The 26,716-nt window shown below is 37.6% G+C and overlaps 1 protein-coding gene and 2 pseudogenes across 1 annotated transcript in view; 2 read left to right on the forward strand and 1 right to left on the reverse strand.

Moving 5' to 3' along the window:
* Positions 1 to 26,716, forward strand: part of LOC125174444 (40S ribosomal protein SA-like) — a 92,839-nt pseudogene that overhangs the window by 32,925 nt on the left and 33,198 nt on the right.
* The window catches only part of NMD3 (NMD3 ribosome export adaptor), an 82,197-nt gene continuing 68,619 nt past the window's right edge, over positions 13,139 to 26,716 (forward strand). The window contains exons 1-2 of the mRNA XM_047874390.1: positions 13,139 to 13,337; positions 20,283 to 20,448. The gene's annotated coding sequence lies outside the window, so the exon portion shown is untranslated. The remainder of the gene's footprint in view (positions 13,338 to 20,282; positions 20,449 to 26,716) is intronic.
* Positions 20,298 to 21,158, reverse strand: LOC125174724 (40S ribosomal protein SA-like; annotated as a pseudogene).

A 26,716-nucleotide genomic window follows, 5' to 3' on the forward strand; every position in this document is an offset into this window, starting at 1 on the left:
TGTGTGTGTATATATATATATATATATATATATATATATATATATATATATCCCTGATGGACAGAGATGCAAAAATCTTCAACAAAATATTGGCAACTGAATTCACCAATACATTAAGAGGATCATTCACCACAATCAAGTGGGATTTATTACAAGGATGCAAGGATGGTTCAATATCCACAAATCATGTGATACACCACATTAGCAAAATGAAGGATAAAAAAGCCATACAGTCTTAATAGATGCAGAAAAACCATTTAAGAAAATTCAATATTATTCATGGTAAAAAGCTCTCCACAAAGTAGGTATACATACCTTAATATAATAAAAGCCATATATGACAAACCCACAGCTAACATCATACTTAATGGTGAAAATCTGAAAGCTTTTCCTCTAAGATCAAGAGAAGGATGTTCACTCTCACCACTTTCATTCAACATAGTACTGCAAGTCCTAGCTACTGCAATCAAACAATAAAAAGAATTAAATCATCCAAATGGTAAGGAAGAAGTAAAACTGTCACTATTAGCAGATGATACGAAACCCAAAGTCTCCACCAAAAATAATATTAGAATAGTAAATGAATTCAGTAAAGTTGTAGGATACAAAATTAATATACAGAAATCTGTTGCATTTCTATGCACTAATTACAAAGTAGCAGAGAGAGAAATTAAGAAACTAATCTAATTTACAATTGTATCAAAAAGAATAAATACCTAGTAATAAGTTTAACCAAGAAAGTGAAAGACTGTATTCTGAAAAGTGTAAGACAGGGATGAAAAAAATTGAATATGATACAAGTAAATGGAAATATATGTATCATATTAGAAGAATTAATATTGTTAAAATGTCCATAGTACCCAAAGCAATCTACAAATTCTATAATATTCTATTCTATTCTATTCTATTCTATTCTATTCTATTCTATTTCTAGAAAGAGTGCAAGCAGGGGAGAGGTGCAGAGAGAGAAAAAGAGAATCCTAAGCAGACTCCATGCTCAGCATGGAGCCCAACATGGGGCTAAGTACCATGACCCTGGGATCATGACCTGAACTGAAATTAAGAGTTGGATGCTCAACCAACTGAGCCACCCATATGCCCCAGCAATCTACAAATTCAGTGCAATCCCTATCAAAATACCAACAGTATTTTATACAGAACTAGAACAAATAATCCTAAAAATTTGTATGTAACCACAAAAGACCCCAAATAGCCAAAACAATCTTAAGAAGAAGAAAGCTGGAAGTATCACAATTCTAGATTTCAAAGTATACTGCAAATATATAGTAATCAAAACAGTATGGTACTGGCACAAAAATAGACACATGGATCAATGGAACAGAATAGAGAGCCCAGAAATAAATCCATGTTTATAGCATCAATTAATCTATAACAAAGGAGCAAGAATATACAATGAGAAAAAGATAATCTTTCCAAAAAATGGTGTTGGGAAAACTGGACAGCTGCATGCAATATGAAACTGGACCATTTCCTTACACCATACACAAAAATAAACTCAAGCAAATTAAAGACCTAAATGTAAGACCTGAAATGATAATACTCCTAAATGAGAACATAGAGAGTAAACACTTGGACATTGGTGTTCACAATATTTTTCTTGACATGTCTTCTCAGGCAAGGGAAACAAAAGCAAAAATAAACATTGTGATTACATCAAACTCAAGAGCTTTTGCACAATCAAGGAAAGCATCAAAAAAAGGAAAAGGCTACCTACTGAATGAGAGAAGAATTCTGATAAGGGGTTAATATCTAAAATATATAAAGAAATCATAAAATTCAACACACACAAAAACCTGCCACAAATAATCCAATTAGAAAATGGGCAGAAGACCTGAACAGATTTTTTTCTAAAAACATACAGATGGCAAACATACATGAAAAGATGTTCAACATCACTTATCATCAAGGAAATGCAAATCAAAACGACAGTGAGATACTACCTTACACCTGTCAGAGCGACTAGTATCAAAACGACAAGAAATAACAAGTGTTGATGAGACTGGAGAAAAAGGAACTGTCTTGCACTGTGGTGTGATGCAAATTGGTACAGCCACTGTGGAAAATATGGAGTTTCCTCAAAAAAATTAAAAAGAGAAGTACCATACAACCCAGTTATTCTATTTCTGGGTATTTACCAAGGAAAATAAAAACACTAAGTTGAAAAGATGTGTGCATCCCTATGTTTATTGCAGCATGATTGATCATACCCAAGATTTGGAAGCAACTTAACTGTCCATCAATAGATAAATGGATAAAAGAAGAAGTGCTATATATACAGAATGGAACATTACTCAGCCATTAAAGGAATGAAATCTTGCCATTTGCAACAACGTAGATGGATCTAGAATGTGTTATGCTAAGTGAAATAGGTCAGACAAAGACGAAGACAAATACTGGATGATTTCCCTCATACATGGAATCTAAAAAATTAAACCAAAAGCAGAAACAGATCCATGAGTACAGAGAACAAACTCATAGTTGCCAGAAGGGAGGGGGCAGGGAGGATGTGCAAAATAGTTGAAGGGGATTAGGAGGTACAAACTTCCAGTTATAAAATAAGTCATGGGATGAAAAATACAGCAGTATATAGTCAATAATACTGTAATAATGTTGTATGGTGACAGATAGTAATTACACTTTTCATGGTGAGCATTTTGTAACGTATATAATTGTCAAATCACTATGTTGGATGCCTGAAAATAATGTAATTGTAATACCACATATCAGTTATACCTCAATTAAAAACAAAGAAGCTGGTCATCCAAATGACTTGTTTAAACAAATTTTTTAAAGGGGAGAAGATATTAGGTTACAGACACACATACTCTTGGTGCCTCTCCATTCAATATGGCACCTTCAGGCACATAACTAACCTACATAACATGTACCTGGGTCCAGGTCACTGGGATCCAATCATGAGATGGTCCAGGTCCTGGCCCTGATGACATCCTATTGATGTTGAGTGCCATCACAACACGGCTGGTCCTGCTCTGCCCCTTTCCATCCGCACTCCACTGGAGCAGTCACTGTCAGTGATCAAGAAAATCCTCTGCCACACAGATATCACAGTTACCTGTTTCTGACCACAGAAAGCATTTGGTGCTCTGGCACTGGAAGGTGCTATGGCACACTCTACATGTCACTGCCATTTATTTATACCCACTGCTTGCAGACACACCAGCAGAGATTCTAGAACAGAGCATCGCTAGGAAAATACCTTTGAAACAAGATTAATCACTGGAGAGGTTTAAAGCCAAGACCAGATCAAGGCCAGGGTTTGGTTCTCTTTGAAGGATCTGCTATCTGTCTTTTTTGGGCTTAATAGGAGAAGAGAAAGTCTTTGGAAGCAAGATCTTTTTATTTGATGCCTTATTGGTTTCCTGCATAGTCAATTCCATTTTGTCCTTTTATAAAAGTTTGTAAAACATTTTTAAAAAATGTTTATTTATTTATTTTGAGAGAGAGAGCATGTGAGCAGGGCAGGGGCAGAGAGAGGAAGACAGAGAATTTCAAGCATGCTCTGTGTTATTAGCCCAGAGCCCGACACAGGACTCAATGTGGGGCTTGAACTCATGAACATGAATTCATGACCTGAGCCAAATTTAATAATAATTATATATATATATATATATATACATATATATATATATATATATACACACACACACACACACACATACACACATCTAATTTATATATGCATATATATTGTGTGTGTGTGTGTGTATATATATAGTTTCAAAATTATATATATTTCCAATGTGAATAGCATTTCTTAATTTTTTACTCAACAGCATCTCCTTCAGTCTGCACTAGCGTGAAATTTCTTGGCTGGCTCCTTTTCTCTGCCAGAGGTGAAGCCAAGTGGAAAAAACAGTCAACATTTTCCATTTCTTTGGCCCAGATGACCAGGATTGGGCATTTTTCTCAGCTCTGCATAACAAGCTACACAATGTACATATAAAAAATAAAATTGAATGAAGTAAGAGTAGAAACATATAAAACACTGCCTTTCCTTTTATTTGATGTAGCTATCAAGCTATTCTCTAAATATCTGTCATTGTGGTAAAAAGCACACATTATTGCATAGGCATTGTGTTATATTTCTGGTCATATATGTACATTTAACTTCATACACACAAAAGGTAATAGTTATAAGATACAACAGCATGTAAAATGTATTCTTAAAATGTGTTCTAGTAACATAGGCTCTATGTTTTATGCAAGCTACATTTCATGTTTAAAATCTTTCTTGTTTTAGCACTGACTAGTATATAATTTATTTATTATAATTTAGTAAGGGGTTTCAGAATAGCATGTTTAAATAATGGTCAAATTTTACCATAGGTCAATTCTGATCTAGTATGCGGGGTCCAATTCCAATGGAAGCTGTTACTTTGTCCCTCTTATTAAGGTCAGCAAAGATAGAATTCTATACATCTTAATCATATCTCCTATGACTAATTCAGCCCATAGGATTATAACCATGAATATTTTATATGTAACTTCCAGTAATAGTGCTCATTCTATCAATCAATATCAAATTAACCCCAAGATTACTGAAAATCTGGAATAAAATATAAAATATTGAATCATTCATTTTTAATAACATAGGTTATAAATGTGTATTGCTCTGGAGAAATGACTCTTGATTTTGTAATGCAATATTTATGAGAGAGTTTGGAACAGTGGAGAAAGTTCTGCCTTCTTTCCTCCATGTTGGAAGATCTGCTCCGTGGGAACAACTCGCTGCCATCGTGCATAGGATGTTGTTCCACCTGTGTTTTGTATTCCTGAAGCCGCCCAGTGCCAATTCAACTTGAAGAAATTCTATTTAATGTAGTCTAACACTTCAATTTAAAGGTTTTTCTTTAATGTTTATTTATTTTTTAGAGAGACAGAGCACGAGCAGAGGAGGGGCAGAGACAGGGAGGCCCAGAATCTGAAGCAGGCTCCAGGCTTTGAGCTGTCAGCACAGAGCCTGACACGGGGCTCGAACTCACAGACTGTGAGATTATGACCTGAGCCCAAGTCAGGCGCTTAACTGACTGAGCCACCCAAGCACCCCTCTAACACTTCAATTTAATAAACATTTAATGAGCAAAGCAGAATGCTAGGTTGTATTAATAAGGTGTCCCTTAGTTGTAAGGAAAGACAACTCAGGTTTATTTGTGTGAAGTCTCATAGAGCCTATGTTAGCAGGACAGGCTGGCCTCACTGGAACAACAAAGCTGCCAGACATCTTCTTTCTCTTCCCTTGACTTACAACACCCCTTTTCTTTCTGTCTTCTGTTTCCTTTTCTTTTTTTTTTTTTTTCATAGCATGGCATTTTATCCCTGCCATATTTTTGCTTCATTCTGCCTTTTGTCAGCTTCCTTTCTGTTCTCTGACCTGCTTATACATGACCCATCAGAGCTACCCCCAAATAATACTTTCTATAATATATATGTATATATATATGCATATACATATATATGTATATGTATATATAAAACAGTTTCTAGAAATAGTTATTTTTGCTTTTGTTTCCCTTGCCTGAGGAGGCATACCTAGAAAAACGTTCCTATCGGTGATGTCAGACACATTTCTGCCCATGTTTTATTCTAGGAATTTTATGGTTTTAGGTCTTACATTTAGGTCTTTAATCTATCTTGATTATAGTATAAGAAAATGGTCCAGTTTCATTTTTTTTTTTTTTTTTTTTTTACATGTACTCATCCAATTTTCCCAGTGATGCAGGCAGGCCGGGTCTGAGGACCATGGTGGATGCTGGGTTCCCGTGGGACCAGCCTAGAGGGTCCTTGGCTTCATGCAGGATGGAAATCAAATGTGAGCCAGCAGGAAATGAAAGCAGAGTTTATTGAAGATTCGTCTTTGCTTGGGGCCTGGGGGGTTTTTATGTGGTCTGGGGCACATGTCCTCTCAGGAATCCAGGAATTAGTTGGAACAAAGCCGAGGATCCAGGTGATATTCCTTAGAGTCAAGGAATATCAAGATAACTATATATCAAGATATCTAACACCTGGAGATCTGGAATATGCATGTGAAAGCTTCTTGTGGTCATTCTTACCTGGTCCTTCTTAGATGTTATCTATTCTAGAGAAGTCATTGACTCCTTATCTCTTACAAGGAGGACCTATGCTATTTGCATTACAAGGCGTGTATAGAGTGGGGTGGGGTGCAGGTCCTGGCAAGAATAGAAGCCAGAAAAGAAGCAAAGGGGGAAAAAACAGCTTTTTCTCTCTTTGGGTTCCTTCGGTTTCCCTGTCTCACCAGCACTGTTTGTTGAAGAGACTGTGTCTTCCCCATTGTGTAGGTAGCTTTCTGTCAGCCCCAGAGGACTGCCAGCTCACAGGCCAGTGGTCAGGATGGATTCCACTGCATGGTCCCAGCCTGATGCAATGAGGTGGCTTGGCTGGTGTCTCAGTAGGGGACAAGGAGCAGCGCAATTAATGATGATAGCCTTGGTGTGAGGAAAAGAGGTGCTGCACAACCACCTGCAAGAGACAGACAAATCTTAAATCCCGGATTAAAATGATGACAAGGTAAGAGATCTCCTGAGACACAGATTAGAGAGCTCCATAAAATAAGCAGGCCCCTGTTTTCTGGAAGACAGTAAAAACAGACAAATTGTCTTGGGGGATGCTGGGGAAAGATTATGATATAGAGAAAGAAAGGCTTACAAAGCTGAAAGGCATCTTGTACAAATGTTGTCTCCTAGGATGATCAATCTGTGGCCATCAGCCCAACACTCAGTCATGTAATATGTGAACACTTAAATGCACAACAGTACAGGCACCAAAGGGCCTACAGAGCCAGGGGTGCACAAAGAGCTAGTATTTTTGAGGACCTATTGTTTTCAAGGTACATTGCTGGAGGCTTTGCAAATACTGTTTAATTTAATTTAATTTAACTTAATTTTTAGTTCTAGACTTGTGTTTAGTTCTAGACTTCTCTGTCCAATTTCCTTGCTTACTTTGTGCCATACTCTAGAATTCATTACTTTTCCCTATACACACAAGAGTTAGAGGGAACTACTTCCCTCCGGAAGTCAATAGTTGAGATGAGGAACTTGCCTTGTCCCCACATGCTCTGAATTTCCCTTAGCCCAGGCTTCTGGCTCATACTTCATACCCTCAGTGCCTCTTACTCCTGTCAGCTCTGGGCTCTGAGGCTCTCAGTGAGCTCTTCCTGTTTCTCCTCAAACAGCTGCTTCCTTCAACCAGAGCACGCAATCTATTTCCCAAAGCTTCACCTTTTAAACCTCCCCTTACAATGCGTGGGATGAGCTCTATCAAAAAGACATTAGTTTTGGGGCGCCTGGGTGGCTCAGTCGGTTAAGCGTCCGACTTCGGCTCAGGTCACGATCTCGCGGTCCGTGAGTTCAAGCCCCACATCGGGCTCTGTGCTGACTGCTCAGAGCCTGGAGCCTGTTTCAGATTCTGTGTCTCCCTCTCTCTCTGACCCTCCCCCGTTCATGCTCTGTCTCTCTTTGTCTCAAAAATAAATAAACGTTAAAAAAAAAATTAAAAAAAAAGACATTAGTTTTTATAGAATTTTGGAAAACAAAGTACAGAGAAGATAGCATATTGCATTATTTATTCTCTTAGAGCTCACTGCTTTGTATCTGTTTGTTTATGCAAATAAGGAAAATGTTTGCATCATCCTCTCCATACTAATAAATTCCAGTTTATGAAGTAGAAAGTCATTTGAGATTAGAAACAGGTAAAACATGCACACAGAAAGTTAGGGAATGGAAGGATGAAAATCTTTTAAATTTAAAAATAGTTGTCAGGGCACCTGGGTGACTCAGTTGGTTAAACATACGACTGTTGATTTTGGCTCAGGTCATGATCCCTGGGCCATTGTATCAGGCCCTGAGTTCTGGATCCGTGCTAAGCACAGAGCCTGCTTAAGATCCTCTCTTTCCCTCCCTCTGCCTGTCCTTTGCTCATGTGCGTATGCATATGCACATGCTCTCTCTCTCAAAAAAATTTTTTTAATATAAAAATAAAAAGAAAAATAGTTGTAGGGTGCTTGGCTGGCTCGTTCAAAAAGAGTGCGACTCTTGATCCACATTGGGTGTAGAGATTACATAAAATAAATAAATAAAATTTTTATATGTTCACTTTTTAAATTATTATTTTTAAAGGTTTTTATTTACTTAAGTAATCTCTACACCCAGTGTGGGCTCGAACTCACGACACTGAGATCAAGAGTCACACGCTCTTCTGACTGAGCCAGCCAGGTGCCCCCAAATCTTCACTTTTAAAAAAATAAAATAAATGGTTGTGAAGTAATTGAGGGTTAAGTTTTTGCTGTTTTGAAGCTTTGATCTAATGGCACTATTTGGATTTATGAATAAATGTTTTTTTAAGTATTCTGAGTATAAAGTGCAAATGTGGATTTTTTTTTTTTTTTTTTTTTTTACTTGTGCAGGATTCTCTCCAGCTAGTCTCCCAATTTCCTGGATGTGATTGAATGCCATAAAAACTATCAAACCAGTTTTGTTTTTTTTGTTTTTTTTTAACTTTTATGCAGTTTTGAGAGACAGAGAGAGACAGAGCATGAACAGGGGAGGGGCAGAGAGAAAGGGAGACACAGAATCTGAAGCAGGCTCCAAGCTGTCAGCTCAAAGCCTGACATGGGATTTGAGCCCACGAAAGGTGAGATCATGACCTGAGCCCGAGTCAGATGCCCAACCGACTGAGCCACCCAGGCGCCCCAATCAAAGCAGTTTTTAACCTACCTGAAGCATTTTCTGTCTTCTAGGTTTAGCTAATTCTAAATGTTGTATCTTGAATACAGTGAATTATGTTGCATAAGAAATTCATTATAACAGTTTAGATCGTTTTAGCAATTCATCTTTTTAATGAAAAGTATGTGCAATCTCATACAATTATATTAGAAATATTTTCCACATATCTAGATATATTTTAGTCTTTTTTTTTTTTTAAAGTAAGCTCTACACCCAACAAGGGGCTTAAACTCATGAACCTGAGGTCAAGAGTCACATGCTTTACCTACTGAGCCAGCCAGGCACCCCTAGATATTTTATATCAGACTATTGTCTCAATCTGGAATGCCCTTCCACTCATTATATAAATAAATTCTTTATAAATTAAAAATACACACACACACACTACGTAAGTACATTCTTATTATAAAAATGGAAATAGTATAGGGCTATATATATAAAATATCTTTTTACCATTAATGTTAAAAATTCTTTATGTGTAGAGCATTGACATGCCAACTGAAAAGCTAAGTTTCCCAGGTTTCCTTGCAGCTAGACACAGTTTCCCAGGTTTCCTTGCACAAGACACAGTTCTGCCAATGAGATAGAAGTTTACTGGGAAAGACTTTTGGCAAAGCTGTTTTTTCTCTGAGAAAGGGATAAACACATGTGGAACACTTTTTTTTATCTTCTTCATGACTAGAATTTGGAGATAATTTGGAAGTGAGTGCAACAACAATCTTGTGACTGTTAGTAGGGGAGGTGTACCTTAGAGATGGTGGGATCAAAATTAGGAAGAACCTAGGGCCTGGATTTATGTGATCATAAATGTTTATGTTAATGTTCCTGTTCTAGGCAGCTACATATTACATACTTCCAGCCTCCCATACCAGACCCATCTAGAGATAGTGTGTATTTTTTGAGACCCATCTATATTCATACCACATTAAATTTTTATCCAAGGTTTTTTCCCCCCAAATTGGATTATATTATATATATATTATATATATATATATTACTCTGAATCTCCTTTATGGTATAATATATACAATATATTATATATTATATAATATATAATTATTATATATTATATATTAATTATAAATTAACATTACATGTTATAAATATTATTAAATATTTAATTATTTATTGATGTATTTAATAATTATTAAATTATTAATTGATTAATTATTAAATGTTATAAATTAATATTATATCTTAATTATAAATGTTATATATTATATGTATATGTATGTATGTATATGTATGTATGTATATATATTATATATATTCTATTGTGTATATATATATATATATATATATATTACTCTGAATCTCCTTTATTGACTTAACAATATGGTCTAGATATCTTTCCATGGTCAGTACAAGAGGAGTTATCTTTTTTTATTTTATTTTTTTTTTTTTTTGTTTTTTTTGTTTTTTATTTATTTTTGGGACAGAGAGAGACAGAGCATGAACGGGGGAGAGGCAGAGAGAGAGGGAGACACAGAATCGGAAACAGGCTCCAGGCTCTGAGCCATCAGCCCAGAGCCCGTCGCGGGGCTCGAACTCACGGACCGCGAGATCGTGACCTGGCTGAAGTCGGACGCTTAACCGACTGCGCCACCCAGGCGCCCCAAAGAGGAGTTATCCTTTTTTAAAAATTATTTTAAATGTTTATTTTTTTTTTTAAGTTTATTTATTTTTGAGACAGAGAGAGACAGAGCATGAACGGGGGAGGGTCAGAGAGAGAGGGAGGCACAGAATCGGAAGCAGGCTCCAGGCTCTGAGCCATCAGCCCAGAGCCAGACGTGGGGCTCGAACTCACGGATGGCAAGATCGTGACCTGAGCTGAAGTCGGACACTTAACTGACTGAGCCACCCAGGCGCCCTAAAAATTATTTTAAACAAAAGACATTTTTTTCTTTTAAAAGTGACACTTGCTTATTCAAGCTATACAGAAAAATTTCAAGTAAAAAGCAGCAAATGTCCCTAAATCCCACTATTTTTAAATAAGCAATATTATTGTTGGTGAGCATGATTCCTCTCAGCTCTCCCTGAAAATACTGGGAATTGTTCTCTTACACTACCACCTCCATGTACATGTGTATACACATTGACATGCATGCACACACATACAAATACACACAAATATAGACTTGAATATACATACACACAAATACACATAGGAACATGCATGCAAACACAACACAACACAAAATAACACAAACACATGTAAATATACACACCTGCTCACATGGGAGAGTGAGAGACAGAAACTTACAAAATCAGAACCTATCAAAAAGTGCTTAATTTTAATTGAATTAAACTGAAAAACTATTAGAATACCTTTAGAAGTTATGACTAGGGCACCTGGGTGGCTCAGTCGGTTAAGTGTCCGACTTTGGCTCAGGTCATGATACGCAACTTTGGCTCGCGTTTCATGGGTTCAGGCCCCTTTTTGGGCTCTGTGGTGACAGCCCAGAGCCTGGAGCCTGCTTCGGATTCTGTGTCTCCCCCTCTCTCAGCCCCTCCCCTGCTTTTGCTCTCTCTCTGTCTCTCAAAAAATGAATAAATGTTAAAAAAAATTTTAAGAGTTATGACTAAAATTGTTATAGAATACCAGAGAGCGATACCCAAAATTCAAACCAGATATCATTTTTAATGCCCATAAAAGTTATAGAATTAATAGCAGAAATAGTTGAAGCCAGAACGTCATATTAGTATCTTCTTTTGCTAAAGAATCTGTATATTTAGCATTATAAATTATAATATTTAACAGATTTATTAGATTAACAATGTAGCCTTGTGATTCCAATTTAAAATGTAGAATTGAGTAATTGATTTAAATTTATTAATTTAAGTAGAAATTTTACTGTGTATATAATAGTATTAGAACATTTAGTGGACCTTAAGTTTCACCATATTTTTAAGTTTAACTAATTTAGTTCATAAGAATGATTTAATTACTTGAGAAGGTTTGTATTACAGACAATCAAAGGACTTAAAAGAAAGGCAACATATTAAATTTATAAACCCTGTTTAAAACATTTCAAATAAATTCAGATTCTGTGTCTCCCTCTCTCTATGCCCCTCCCCTGCTCTCACTCTGTCTCTGTCTCTCTCAAAAATAAATAAAGATTAAAAAAAAAATCTTTAAAAAAAAGGGGCACCTGAGTGGCTCTGTCGGTTAAGCGTCCAACTTTGTCTCAGGTCATGATCTCATGGTCCATGAGTTCAAGCCCTGCATTGGGCTCTGTGCTGACAGTTTAGAGCCTGGAGCCTGCTTCAGATTCTGTGTCTCCCTCTCTCTCTGCCCCTCCCCTGCTCTTGCTCTGTCTCTGTCTCTCTCAAAAATAAATGAAGATTAAACAAAAATCTTTAAAACATTTAAAAAAATTTAATTGACTGCATTTGAGAGTGTGACCAAATATGAATTGAAGGCCATTAAAAGTGAAAGTACCAATCTGCTAGACTTATAATGGCATAATGAGATTTGTAAGCTGAAGTTAAATGCTTAAGGAATGAAATTAGATTCTGTAAATTAATAAACTGATTATTCAGTTTTAAAACCCAAGTAACTTCTAAACTGTCTTTTCTGTGACCATAAGAAAACTCACATTTATGTAAGAAGAAAAGAAATGTCAACTTTGGATAACTGTTTCTTCAGTTATCTTATTCAGATATCTTCTAAAATTAAGACAAAAGACTATGAAAACCATTAAGGATTTGCAGTCATTATGTTTTTATTGTTCTTTAAAATTATGTGTTAGTTTTAACATTGAAAATGTTTCTGCTATGAAATATAATAGTTACCAACCATGCCAGTGTGCCTGGGACTGAGGGGTATACTAGAACTCACGGCTCTCTGTGCTGAACCCAGTAACCTTGGTCACTCAAATGGAAGGCATTGTAGCATAGGTGCAAGACTATAGATTGTTACTAACACCTGCATTTGAGACTTGAATCTTCAGCTTATTTTCTATTTATCCTGGGTAAATGGCTTATTTTCACACCTCTGTTTTCTCCCCTCTGAAGGAGAAGAATGTATTCTCATTGTAACTCAGAGGGAAACCTTCACAATGTCTGGAGCCCTTGATGTCCTGAAAATGAAAGAGAAAGATGTCCTCAAACTACTTGCAGCAGGAACCCACTTAGGTGGCACCAACCTTGACTTCCAAATGGAACAGTACATCTGCAGAAGGAAGAGTGATGGCATCTGCATCATAAATCTGAAGAGAATCTGGAAGAAGCTTCTGCTGGCTGCTCATGCCATTGTTACCATTTAAAGACCAGGTGGTATGAACATGATATCTTTCAGGAACACTGGCCTGTAGACTTTGTTGAAGTTGGCTGCTGCCACTGGAGCCCCTCCTTTTGTGGGCCGCTTCAGTCCTGGAACATTTGCTAACCAGATCCAGGCAGCCTCCCTGGTGTCTTCAGGAGGTTACTGATAGCAGGGCTGACTACCAGCCTCTCACAGAAGGGAACAAACAAACAGTGAATATCCCAAAGGATTATTATGAAAATTAAATGAGTTACTATATGGAAAGCACCTACATTAATACCTAGACTGTGGTAAGCACTAAATATATGCTAACTGCTATTGCAAGCTCCCACAGAAACATCAATTATTGGACAGGTCATCTTTATTCTTCATTTTATTTATTTTTTTTTTAAAGATTTTTTTGTTTAAGTAATCCCTACACCCAACATGGGGCTCGAACTTACAACCCTAAGATCAAAAGTCACATGCTCTACTGACTAAGCCAGCCAGGTGCCTCTGTTCTTCATTTTATTATGCACTAAGCTGGTGCATGTCTTTTGTCTTTTTTCCCCCTCATTATTTCTTCCTAGAATATATATGCATGGCGGAAGGAGAAGAGCCATCTTGGTATAAGAGGGGTTCATGAGAATCATAGCTACATACTAGAGATGCTAGAGCAGAAAGCTGATTGGATCTTTGACAGTTTCTTGGAAGAATAAACAAAAATAACACCATAATTTGTTTAAACGTTTGTTAGGTTTCCTGTTATACACAATTGAAATTAATTCCTACTGTTACAAACCATTGATTTAATTTTTAGTAATGAAAAAATGTGGAGTATTTTAGTAGTTCTCATGTCATTTTGAGTTGGGGTCAAAAAATCCCATTTTTGAGATTTGCTCCAATATTGATGTATGTACTACTGAAAAGAGCAGGATACTGTTTCTTCTTTGATGGTGAAAAAAAAAAAAGTTTAAGAAGTCAGGTCACCATGATCAAGAAAATCTTGTCATCTTCAATGATAATTACATGAGTCAATGGGGAGAGCCACAGTAGGGGAGAGAGAAACTGGTAATGGGCTATTCTCCATACAAAAATGGGCATTATATTTTGTTTCTTTCTGCCAGGCATTCAAATGACCATTTTCAAATTTTTGAGAATGAGATGTTGTTAAAAATTATTTTCTTTTATAGTTTTCTGTTGCCTACTGTTTTACAATATGCATAGTGAGATAATAAATTTGAAAACAGATAATTAAAACAAGAAAGCATAAAATAGTTCAACTCCAGAGAAAGGACTATGGCCAATATTGGTTTGGGATTGAGAATAAATCTGTACCTGTTGTTGTTATTCCTAAATTAGAGTTGCCTGGTAACTCTACCCAGCTGTTAATTAAGCACTTAGGCAGCCACAGTCATTTAACTCTTTCAGGTCCCCAGGATACTATTTAGTTATTGCTTCAATTTTCTGTACTAAGCCGACTAATAGGCAATGCCTTAAAACATTGAGAATAACTGGTTCATAATATATTTTATCCTCTTTATGATTAGATGGAAAAAGCAATTCTAATTTAGTTCCCCGTTCATTTTAATTTGGGTTAGCAGATGTTCTATGCGTACTGAAGTCAACTATTTAATTTGCATTATAGAAGAATATAATAGCAATTTCTCAGGGTTTGCGTGTGTGTGTGTTGTTATAGTGTGGTTTTAATTTCCTCCAAAATGTTGCTATAAAAATAGAATACATTTTATTTTCTAATTCGCGAAGAATATCCCGAGAACAAAATTGAGTTCGTAAAATTCAAGCAATATTTTAAAATTAGATTTGTTTGAAGAGGGAATGAGGGAAATAGAGAAAAAAGTACAGCAAGGGAAAGAAGGAAAGTAAAGAGAACAGTGAAGCTCTCAGCTTGCCAACAAGGATGTGGATCCACTTTGAGAACAGGTTTGTGGTAGGTGGGGGGAGCAGTTCACATGGAAAACATTCCTATTTCTAGTATATTGCATTTTAAAAACGTATCTTCCATATATTCTTTTGTGTATATTAAGGAGGATTTTTGTACAAGCTACCATCTGAACAAATGGAAGGAAACGTACATATCAGTATTTTAGTTTGGTAATTGTAGGTTTCCCAAGTCTTACTTAGAGTTAATCAAAAGTAAATGCTTGCTGTTTTAAGCTGCTAAGTTTTGGGGTAATTTTTTATTTGTTAATAGATAACATATCATAAGATTGTCTTGATGGAGCACCTGGGTGGCTCATTTGATTGACCATCCTACTCTTGATTTTGGCTCAGGTCATGATCCCAGGGTCGTGGGACCAGGCCCCACATCACGCTAAGCATGGAGCCTGCTTAAGATTCTCTCTCTCTCTTTCTCTCCCTCCCTCTCTCTCTCTCTCTCTCCCTCCTTCTTCCCCTCTTCCCCATTCACGTGCACTCTCTCTCTCACACAGGAAAAAAGGAGCATCTTGATGACTACATGAAAGCAAATGAATAATACAGATTATCATTATTAGCTTGTTCTATCAGAACTTTGGTCAGGAAGTAACTTCTTTCATATAGATTGTACCTATTCTCTTGACAAGCTCAATTTTTAAAAAAAATTTTTTTTTAATGTTTATTTTTGAGAGAGAGAGACAGACAGAGTGTGAGTGGGGGAGGGACAGAAAGAGGGAGATGCAGAATCTGAAGCAGGCTCCAGGCTCTGAACTATCAGCACATAGCCCGATGTGGGGCTCAAACTCACAAGCTGTGAGATCATGACCTGAGCCAAAGACAGACGCTCAACTGACTGAGCCACCCAGGCACCCGGACAAGCTCAATTTTTTGATGTTTTGATAACTTTCAGTTCTTATTTTAAATTTCCCCAAATTCTCTCATCACTTGTAAGTTAGAGGTTACAGATGTTTCTACTTTCACTTCGTATTGGAAATATATGATTGGCAAAAATACATTACTGGATCTTACAGTAAACATAAATTACATCAATAAAGTATTCAACTACTCTCTAAAAACCTGTATATAGATGAATCCCCCCAAAATAGTTTCTGGCTTGTATGCTAAAAAGTCACTTTAGGAAAGCCTATATATTCTCTGTAGGGGTTTGATTAAAGTGTGGTTACTCTATAATCTGCCATATTTGGGACTATTTTTCAAAGGCCACTGAGCCTTATCAGTAACAACTTCATCTTTACATCCTCTGGTGAATAATGGTTACAAGATAGTATTTTAATTGTCTAAGGCCTAGATCTCAAACTCAATTCCTTTAGGGGCTGAGCACGTCAAGAAGATGAATGGGGTGAGCTGAATGGGGAGCTCAGGTCCTCCAGGAGCCACAAATACTCAACTCACCTCAGTGTCCTCATGCAGGCTTTCAATGCTGGGTTAGCAGATTCTTCTAGCTTCAAGAGAAGATGGAAATCTTGGTTTTTATTTATGTTTTTAAAGAATTTTTGAGAGAAAACTCTTCATATTTTATATTTTTTAAAGTTTATTTATTTATTTTGAGAGAGGCAGAATGTGAGCAGAGGAGGGGCAGAGAGAGCAGGAGAGTCCCAAGCAGGCTCCATGCTGCCAGCAGAGGCCAACACGGGTCTTGATCTCATGAATCTGAGATCATGACCTGAGCCAAGTTTAAGAGTTGGGCCCTTAAGCGACTGAGCCACTCGGGCACCCCCAAACTCTTCATATTTTAAAATATTGTTGGGGTGCCCGGGTGGCTCAGTCAGTTAAGCATCCAACTTCAGCTCACGTCATGATCTCACAGTCCATGGGTTTGAGCCCCGCATCGGGCTCTGTGTTGACAGCTTGGAGGTTGGAGACTGCTTCGGATTCTGTGTCTCCCTCTCTCTCTGCCCCTCCCCCACTCATACTTTGTCTCTGTCTCTGACGACTGAATAAACGTTAAAAAAATTTTTTTAAATAAATAAAATATTGTTTCATTTGTCTTAAACACTTGCAAATGGAATAAAATACATCTGTGAACTGTAGTCATTTCCCGGGTATCAAGAGATGAGAGGGAAGCTGAGTGTATAGACTGCAAAGTTATTATTTTGTGGACAAAACCTCTATCTACTGGAAGAAATGTTCAGAAGCTCGTGTTACACATATTTCCAGGTGTTGGATACATAATGCATGGTTTCTATAAAGAGGCTAGCTCTGACACTGCATCATCAGACAACTACAGTGTTTAAAGTCTTCTCATCAAGGGTTCTCATTCATACAGACAAACTAGTTTAAATTTCCAAGAAAGACATTTCTCCCGTGCCTATAATCACTTTCCTGTGGATTCACAGTGGCTGGTGTTACGACACAGCTGTTTAAGCAGCTGCAAAAACAATAAGTGGAACCCATGTAGAAAAGGTCATCTGTCAGTTGGTTAGCACTGATTCATCATCATAAGGGCCAGGAAAGCTGGGGGTCTATCATCATCACCTCAGGAATGTCAGCAACTTGCAGGGCCCAAAACAAATGTACTCTACTTTTGACCTTTACTCTTCACTCTCATAATGTTTGTTACTCTATTTAGCATAGCTGCTCATGTAAAATGTGCATCTATTGTCATAATCTCAAGAATATTACTTCATTTTATTTTTTGTTTTTTTAACTTTCATTCATTTTTTGAGAGATGGAGAGAGACAGAGCGTTAGTGGGGGAGGGGATGAGGGAGAGGGAAACAGAATCTGAAGCAGGCTCTAGGCTCTGAGCTGTCAGCACAGAGCCTGACGTGGGGCTTGAACTCATGAACCATGAGATCATGACCTGAGCTGAAGTCAGACACCCAACTGACTGAGCCACCCAGGCACCCCTAAAGAATATTATTAATGCATAATTACATGACAGGAGCTACCTTTTGAATTGTTGGAAAATGAGAGAAGATGACATCTTTAGCCTCTTCCAGGTTGGCTCATGTTCTGCTATTTCTACCCTATGTATTGCTCTTCTTATAGCTACCTTTTTGGACCTATTGATTACTGGCTATTGAAAAGAATCATACAGAATACTTTGTTTTTCTGATAGGTCTGTTGGGTAAGATTTATTGCATCCTAATTTTGACCTGGAAAATATTCTTTCCCAATTAAACTGCGAAGAGAATGGTTCCATTAACTGTATACATTACTCATTGTATAAAGTGTATCTTCAGGATGCCTGGGTGGCTCAGTTGGTTAAGTGTCCAACTCCAGGTCATGGTCTCGTGGTCTGTGATTTTGAGTCCCGCATTGGGCTTTGTGCTGACAGCTCAGAACCTGGAGCCTGCTTCAGATTCTGTGTCTCTTTTCCTCTGCCCATTCCCTACTCACTCTCTGCCTCTCTCTCTCTTTCAAAAATAAACATTAAAAAAAATTTTTTTTAAGTTTATTTTAAAAACTTAATAAGTGGTCAGACTTTCCTGGGCTGCTATTGATAATAAAATGTTGAGCAAGACTCTAAATTAGTAATGTCAATCCAAGTGGAAGACAATTGATCGCTAACAATACTTTTATATATAGGAAAAATCAATAGTTTTATCTGATTTACATATGGTACACAATGGGCATTCTTCATTAGCCTATAAACAAAGATTAACACATTTAATATTAGCAATTCTTTAAAGAATTGGAATATTTTGTTAAAAGAAAGATTAAGCAATTTGTATTCAGTAAATGGTGAGTCCGTTGTATTTCTTTTGTCTTCTGAAAGAGAATTGCAAAGTACATTGTGAAATAGCCTCTCCCAGTCCAATCCTCCTGCATATGACACCTATAAACTCTGGGCAAAAATAAACAACTAGAGGTATTGGAAACTAAAAGCAGGTAGAAATTGGGTCTACAGTTGGAAGAGGAAAATTGCACTGAGTGAGTTTCTCCATTTTTAAAGACTCTCAGTTTGAGGACAAGCCCTAGAAGGGGTAGCCAGAACCCCTGTGCACAGAGATAAGTGTATTGGCTTGAAGAACCAGAGGACAGAGTTCAGAGGGACCACAACAGCAGGACAACAAAGGGGAACATCCTAGAAAGGAGAGAGCCTGAGAGGGGAACCCCAAATTCTGTGTATGAACTCTGCCCAAATCTCTGGTTGGGCCCTAAACCACACATACATGGGGAAGGCTAGCTGAGCAGCCAGGTAAGGCTTAAAAAAAAAAAAATTTGAATAGTGATTTCAGATGTACACCCACTGCAGGGAAGACAAAGTTTGAAGTTTGGTTCCACCCAAGTAAACTGCCTACTAAAACAGAGGAATGGGACCAGAATGGGGTTACATGCCCCTGTCCTAAGTGCAGCAGAAGTCAGGGCAGTGATGGTTTGCCATTTTCAGTCTTTATATGGGTAGTAGATTGTGCTAGAAAGGGTGCGGAGGGTTGGTTGGAAAGCAGATAGATAACGTAGAGCGTCTATAACTTTACAAAATTGAGAGAGTCTAGTTGAGGTAGCGGAAACAATTCAATTCTGTTGTATTGAACTAGGAAACTTAAAAAAAAAAGACAAGCTTACAAATTTGTTTAATGTAAGTTTTATGTGGTATGGGAGCCTTCATAAGGAAATAAAGAGCCAGAGAAATAACTAGACTTGTGTACTTTTATGCTAGGCTTGATGAAGAGTGGCAAGTCAAGGAAAAATGGAATGTTACAGTTAAGGAATGAGTGCTGTAAACTGGGGGGAACCCTGCAAGGCCTGTTTGTTGGGATTCTTCTTGGCTCCCTTTTGAACTTGGCTCCCTTTAAAATTTGAACCAAATTTTAACTCACTATATGGCAATCATACCTGCTGTATAATTTAAAACTTTTTATTGTGAAAATGTCAAACATCAACAAAGATTGATATTATGAATTTCTCCATATCCGTTATTTGACTTCAACAATTGTCAACATTTTGTCACTATTGTTTTCTTCTGTATTTTAAATTTTATTTCCCCTGAAATTTTAATTTAATAGTTGTAAATGTACATAAAAATGGAAAGGATAGTATAGTGAGTACCCATATACCTTTCACCTAAATTTACTAATCACTAATATTTTGGTATATTTGCTTTACTTCTCTAAAATATATATATATAAATATATATATATATATTTATATATATATATATGTATATATATACTCTCTCAAAAGTGTGTGTGTGTGTGTGTGTGTGTGTGTGTGTGTGTAGTTTCTTTTCTAAAACATTTGAAGGTAAGCTGCAGAGAACATTATACCTTGCCACTGTATCAGTTAACTTTTATTTTATTAGAAACTGTTTATTTTCCATCAACTTCATTTCCATTTTGTTTGCCTTTGTAGAAGAACAGCTTAAGACTACTCAGTGGTTGTTCCTGCCCATTCAGTGACCTGAGCAGTGGAAGCTGCAGACCGGTCTTCACTGGCAAGCTCAACACCCCAGTCTCCAGTGGGGAACTGCTGAACAGGCACAGAAGCACCTGCACGCCTTCAGACCAGTCCGAACTGGGTGAGTAGCGATGAACTTAGGAGATGGAGCAGTCCATTCACCTAGAAATTCCTCCTTGGTCACAGCCTTTTCAGTGTTGGCCTGCTCTTCCTTTTCAATCTCTTCAGGATCCCATTAGAAGTAGAGCTAAGGTATGCCTCCTATGTGTATTTATGGGAAATGGTACCTTGCATGCGCAGAACTTTCTGGGCCAGCATCCACCACATCAGACCCACTGAGTGAGCTCCCTTGCTGTTGCATGGGATGACAGTGTCCATGTAGCACAGAGGAGAGTCTGTGTTACACAGAGCAGTAGTAGGCAGGTCAACATAAGATGCCTCTGTGAGAGGCTGGTGGTCAGCCCTGGGATCAGTAACCACCAGAAGTCTTGGCTCCTGGAAGGCTGCCTGGATCTGGGTGGCGAAGTGGCCAGCAATAGGAGTGGTTCTAACAGAAGCAGCAAACTTCAGCACAGCTCGCTGGCCAGTATTTCTGAATGATATGACACTGACATCAGCTGGGCTTTCAATGGCAGTAATGGCTTGAGCTGCCAGCAGAAGCTTCTCCCAGGTTCCCTTCAGATTTATGTTGTAGATACCATCACTTTTCCTTCTGTAGATGTACTATTCCATTTGGAAGTCAAGGTTGGTGCCACCTTAGTGAGTTCCTGCTGCAAGTAATTTGAGGACATCCTTCTCCTTCATTTATAGGACATCAAGGGCCCCAGACATTGTGAAAGTTTCCCTTTAACTTACAACAGGAACACAAAACAACACCATACGGACCCCTCCCTGGGTAGCACAAAAGGCTGTATCAGTTAACTTTTACTATAACTCACCTGGCGTTTTAAAATAACCATTTATTTTTTTGCAATTCTGTGGGCTGGCACTTTGAATAGGGCTTAGCTGTGGTGTTTTTTCTCTGCTCCATGTGGGTTTGTCTGGGCTCAGTCACACATTTGTGATCAGTTCGCAGGTTGGCTACAGAATAGCTGGTTCTTGATGCCTTTATTCCCATATCTGGCAGTTAACTGGGGCCTCAGTTCTCCTCTAAGTGGCCTTTCTTTCTCCTGTAGGTCACACTAGTCTCCTTACATGGCAGTGTCAGGGCAGGGTTCCAAGAGGAAGAGAGCAGAAGCTGCAACATCTCTTGAAGCTGAAGCTCAGAAGTCACACAGCATTACTTCTACCATATTCTGTTGGTCAAAATAAGCTAAAGACTGGCTGAGAATCAAGAAATGAACCTGTTTTCCCTCCAGAATCCCTGAAGGACTCACATTTCAGAGATACTAAGAATTAAAGTATGGTATTGAAAACAGAGGGGATCATGTGAAGTCAATATTCAGAGAGGGAAGTTAGACCCTTGGTTCCCCTCCAGTGCACCAGGAACTATTCCCAGGAAGTGTAGGTTTTATGCACATCATGTGTGGTAGAGGGTGGAGGTGGAGAACAGAGCTCCTTAAACCCTTGGAATTCCTTGAGTAATACAAGTGACTTATTATTCATAATAAGTCCTTTTGGATATGCCGGGAATTTATGTTAGCAAGGTGACTTAGGGTGGGACCCCTAGATAGCATCAGGAGATGGCTGGTCACCAGAGAAAACAAGTGATTAGAGGATTGGAACTTTTAGTCCCACTCACCACTCACCATTCTCCAGGGTGGGAAGCAGGGGCTGGACATGAAGTCTATAAAAACTCTTGAGTCACAAGATTTGATATGCTTCTGGTTGGTAAACATATGAAGTGCTGGGAGGGTGGCAAGTCAAGAGAAGGCATGGAGCTTGCATATGTGGCCCTAACTCATACCTTGCCCTATGCCTCTCTTCCATCGGACTGTTCGTGAGTTGTAGCCTTTATAATAAACTGGTGAGTGTAAGTAACGTGTTTCCCTGAGATCTGTGAGCCATTCTAGCAAACTATTGAATTATGGGAACTTATAATTTGAACTTATAATTGAACTTATTATATTTGAACTTACATTTGGTTAGAAGTAAAAGGGACTCAGGCTTATATTGGCATATGATGCAGAGGTAGTCATGTGGAGGACTGGAGGATACCAGTTGATGTCCAGAGAATTAGTGTTGGGAGTTAGTGTTGGAAAACACAACTCCAGACACGCATACACATCTTTCTTTGTATACTGAGTACTAACATCTTATTAATTCAGACTTATTCCTACAATTTTTTCCTCCTTGAAGTAATTAGACTAGTAAGTAGTTTTCATTGGTAAATAGAACTTAAGAAAAGATTTTCAATTTTATTTTCAGTTGGTTTATTGACAGTAACTTTTGGCAAATGTGTCTGATTTTTGTATCAACATGATAATCAGCCATGCTATTCTCCTTCTTGATGTGTCAGAAGTTTGTATTTTTCCTAATTGATACATTTGGAGGAGCTTCTCATATTTTTTCCTTCTCTTTTTTCACATCTTAGTTTTATTAATTTTTTGAATTATTATCAGTTGAGAATACATCTTCATAATTCAAAGTAAATTTAGAAAGAGTCTAACAAAGAAGTAAAAAATCTATAGGACATAATTATGCAACTCTGAAAGTAAGTTAGGTGTTATTTTCTAAAATTTCATTTATTACTTAAGCTTTTTTTTTCAGATTTCAAAGATTTATTTTCTCTTTACTTACTTTTGGCGTTCCCAACACACACACACACACACACACACACACACACACACACACACATATATTTTACACAGAGAATACATTATTCACATACACAAAAAAGAAAGAAAATAAAATTGTTAACCATAGTTTTCTCAGCTATCTGGAAGGAGTAACAAAACTGAAATATACCATCCATCCTTTCATTCACTCAAAGGATATTCATGGTCATGATATTATTACCCCCTATTAAACACCTGGATGACTTCACAAAGATGTCACTGTTTATGGGGCGCCTGGGTGGCTCAGTTGGTTAAGCAACCGACTTTGGCTTGGGTCATGATCTCGCACTTTGTGAGTTTGAGCCCTGCGTCGGGCTCTATGCTGACAGCTTAGAGCCTGGAGCCTACTTCAGATTTTGTGTTTCCCCCCTCTCTCTACCCCTCCCCTGCTCACGCTCTGTGTCTATCTCTCAATAGTAAATAAATGTTAAAAAAAAATTAAAAAAAAAAAAAGATGTCACTGTCTAAAGGACAATGACTTAGGAGATAGTGAGATCCCAGGCCCTAGAAGTATTCAAGAAGAAACCAGAATGTCACTGGTTAGAGATAATGTATGAGGGACTCAAGCACGATGGATAGTAGAACTGGGTAATTTCTCAAGTCTTATGAATCTTGAGAACTGTCTCCCCTAAAGTACCACCAAAAGAATCTGTTGATAAACAAAGCTGAGTTTATGGCTTATGATGGAAAAGCAGAATACCACCTTGAAAAGTCTTGGCAGTGTTTCAGAGTGGGGAGGGTAAAGGCAGGATATTTATGAGGTTTTTTAGGATATGGTTTAAGGTGGGCCTTGCAATGCAAGAGTAAGGGGGATGAGGGAGAGAGTCAGGGGTTTGTGGGGGTGGAGGGGAGGGCTTGATTAGGATTGGCAAAGTTGGGACATAATTGTTTATGTTTACATAAACTAAATAGTTTAGTTACATAAACTAGATAGTTTACAGTGAGGGGAGGGTTTCAGAGCAAGTCTCAGAGTGGATACACTGAGTTGAGCTCACTATTGTTATTAGTTATTACTTTTCAAGAAATTCCTAAAAGAATAAAGTTATTTGTAATTTTATTTTTTGGGGCAAGAGTTTCTTAAAATAGTAAAGTCACTTTATTACAGATAGTTGAACAGTAAAATCATGATGATGAAGACACTCTTTGTTCTTAATCCTATGGTGCTGTGTGGCTGCTTTTAATTCTCAAAACCCTGAAATAATGTAATTTCTTTTCTTCAAATTGTAGCTCAATTGAAAGTGAGATAAATAGGAGGAGAGAGAACCGGTTGTCATTTGGCCGCTCTTTTCCCCCACAGAGACTAGATCTTAAGTATATTTCATCTCATGTATTTAAAAATAAAACTTTTATTATAAAATCAGGGGTGCTTGGGTGGCTCAGTTGGTTAAGCGTCTGACTTCGGCTCAGGTCGTGATCTCGCGGTCCGTGACTTCCAGCACCGCGTCGGGCTCTGTGCTGACAGCTCAGAGCCTGGAGCCTGTTTCAGATTCTGTGTCTCCCTCTCTCTGACCCTCCCCTGTTCATGCTCTGTCTCTCTCTGTCTCAAAAATAAATAAACGTTAAAAAAAATTGTTTTAAATAAAATAAAATCAATGCATGTTCATTATTGAAATTTTGGAAAATAGAGACAGGTTTAAAGGGGTTGGAGTGGGGTTTTCTCCTTTAAATTTGTCTCTGTTTTCTATAGTTTCTACAGTTAACTTCAAGTAATTATCTTGAAGTGAAATGTTACATTTGATGACACCTTAGGCTATAGGAAAAAGAGTTTATATAAAACTTGAGTAAAATGGTATGAGGAGGGACATAGTTTATTATGTACATTTATTACATTTATTTATAATTTATTACATTTTTCCCCCTGCTGACTTCAGGGGCAGCTAGCTGGCTCATTTGGTAGCACATGAGACTCTTTCTCCTGAGGTCATGAGTTCAGCCCCATGCTGGGTGTAGAGCTTACTTAAAAAAAAAAAAAATTAAAAATTAAAAAACCACTTTACAATCCCTACTGACTTTTAATACATACATATTATGAGCTGAATTGTGTCCTCTCAAAATTCATATGTCGAATCCCAATACCTGAGAATGTGATTGCATTTGGAGAAAGGGCCTTTAAAGAAGTGATTAAGTTCAAATGGGGTTATTAAAATGGGAACCTTAATCAAGTATGGCTGGTGTCCTTATAAGAAGAGGAAATTTGGACACACAGAGAGACCCCAGAGGTGAGTGCACATGGAGAAAAGGCCATGTGAGGACACAGCACAAAGGCAGTCATCTGCAAGCAAGGTGAGAGACCTCAGGAGAAATCAAACCTGCCAGCAACTTGATCCTGGACTGCCAGCCTCCAGGATTGTCAGAAAATAAATTCTGTTGTTTAAGCCACCCCATCTGTGGTATTCTGTTACGGCAGCCTGAGCAGTTGATATAATTCATCTGCATAACTACCTTTTTTCTCTTCAGTATTGTAATTGACATCTGAGTCCCGGATTTTCTCATATTCTCAATATAAATATTCTCTGCAGATCATCATGGAGACATGGTAATGTCCAGAGCATGTGCTCCTGAATTTCAGTGCTTTGACTATGTTACCTATTTGGTTAAACTCATAGGCTCTGTTGCATTCCTTGACTGAATTCTATTTTGAATGAAGATAAATAACTTCTCCTAAAAGTCAGCATGAGGCTTGACAGATTGATGGTCAACATCTTACTGTGGGTCCTTCATGAAGCATGGATGAGTCACACCAACCTCCCCTAGCCTTGAAAATTCCATGATCTATTCCAAAACTCTGATAATTTCTCTAATCTTTTGACAGCATTTCCTGGTATGTGACAGGCAGTTATTTTGCACTTGTAATAGTGACAATAAGAAAGACAGCTTTATCTATATGTGGTAATTCCTCAGTGGCTATTGCTGACTTTACATGATTTATACTTTCTATAACTCTATCTCTGTGCTCTTTGGATACACATTTTTTTGAAGACAATTTAAGAACATTAAGACTCCAAACTTGGGTTAAAATTGAGCTTTGAATATAGTTGTCAGTTCCATTTATTATTCAGCTAGGCGTTGACAACATATTTTTTACCTCCTCTGGTCATACCCAACCAAAAATCATTGCTAACTTCATATAAAAGTAGTATCTCATCACTTGATGGGAAATAAAAGATATATTTCAATTTTTACATAAGACATGAATAAAATAGATATCTTAGAACAAAGAAATATGAAATATCACAGAAAATTAATAATTTAAAACTAAACCCAGTATAGACATTTCTGCCTTTGTGGGAGGGCAGGTATGGAGGTGAAGGATAGTGTTGGGGAGGAAGGAATTTCCCACTGTTCTAGATTCTTCTAACTGGATTAAGAATTACATTGACAAAATAATCTACATGCCAAGGTGGCCTGTTGTGGGGCAACCTGACCTTGGCCCCTGCAATAGCATAATTCCTATTAGCAGTTGAGCAACAATCTTTACTTCTTTCTTCCTTCAGAAACTGGTGAGAAAGGAAGAAGGGAAAGACTGAAAATGCAAAGCCCCTGCCCATTTTTTTCTGCAGATAAAGAGTGGAATCTAGAGTTGATGCCCACAGTTATTAAAGCATTTGGGAG

Source organism: Prionailurus viverrinus, chromosome C2 (genome assembly GCF_022837055.1).
Source record: "Prionailurus viverrinus isolate Anna chromosome C2, UM_Priviv_1.0, whole genome shotgun sequence".
Taxonomy (NCBI): Eukaryota; Metazoa; Chordata; class Mammalia; order Carnivora; family Felidae; genus Prionailurus; species Prionailurus viverrinus.